Below are 1,059 nucleotides of genomic sequence, written 5' to 3'. Positions count from 1 at the left end.
ACATGTAATCAGTGAAAAAATGTTACTAGTGAAATGTTTGAGATTCATTTTTCTTTTAAGTGTTCAGAAATATTTATTTTGTCACAATCAAGCATAATCACAGTCTCAGTTCTTTCATATTAATAGCCAACTTGTTATAAAAGTATGTTATTTTAGGCTTTTTGTTTAACTAATGTGTTTGATCCATAAAATGATATTATATTATATTAATTATATTATATTATATTATATTATATTATGTTATATTATATTATATTATATTAAAAATAGCTGGAATTTCTTGTGCCCATTTCACCTTCAAGAGCTAAAATATAAAGAAAGAGCTTCTATAATTCTTGCTTGCATTTACATCTCTTTACCAGCAGAGGGCAGCACATCCTCAAATTGCGTCGTTACCCAGAAACTCCAACAATACTGAAGCACATTTGTTTAACTGTTAGTGAAAAACGCCAGATTTCTGCTGATATTGTTTCAGGGAGTGTTTAGCTCTCCTCTCTGGTGAGTGATCAAACCAAGACTCTTGTAGAATGCAGTAGACATGCAGTTTGCGAAGTCATTCTCCTTCTGCTGGCCTTTTTCACTTTTATAACTCTCCATTTCTTTCACTTCCTGGAGCACGGGTTTGTACGTGTATGTGGTCATGCAAATTCTGGAATTTTTGTTTGAATAATTTTGATATTTTTTTATGTTAAAAAAAATCATAAAATTGTTAATGGAAATTTCTGTTAAATATAATTATTAAAATGTGTTGCCAATCATTTGTTCTTTCTATTTGCAATCTTTTGTTACTTATTTTTTAACTTTAAAAAAATTATAATCTTTATCCCAAACGACTGGGAAAATCATGGATAAATCCTCTAAATTCATTGGTTAAAAGGTGCAGGAATCCTGTTGTATATGTGTATAAATCAGAATGGGAGGGAGTGAGGAAGAGTGTGCACTGTTTATATTTTTATTTATAATTAAGGTGGTTAATCCTAAGGCTTTTGACTGTAGCAGAGGCAGCCCCCCACTCTTCAATCCCTCCCTTGGCTATTTATGGAAATTTAAATCTTAATT

This window comes from Sinocyclocheilus anshuiensis, unplaced genomic scaffold (genome assembly GCF_001515605.1).
Source record: "Sinocyclocheilus anshuiensis isolate Anshui unplaced genomic scaffold, SAMN03320099.WGS_v1.1 scaffold1051, whole genome shotgun sequence".
In the NCBI taxonomy this organism is placed as follows: domain Eukaryota; kingdom Metazoa; phylum Chordata; class Actinopteri; order Cypriniformes; family Cyprinidae; genus Sinocyclocheilus; species Sinocyclocheilus anshuiensis.
Note: the sequence above shows the minus strand (reverse complement) of the source record.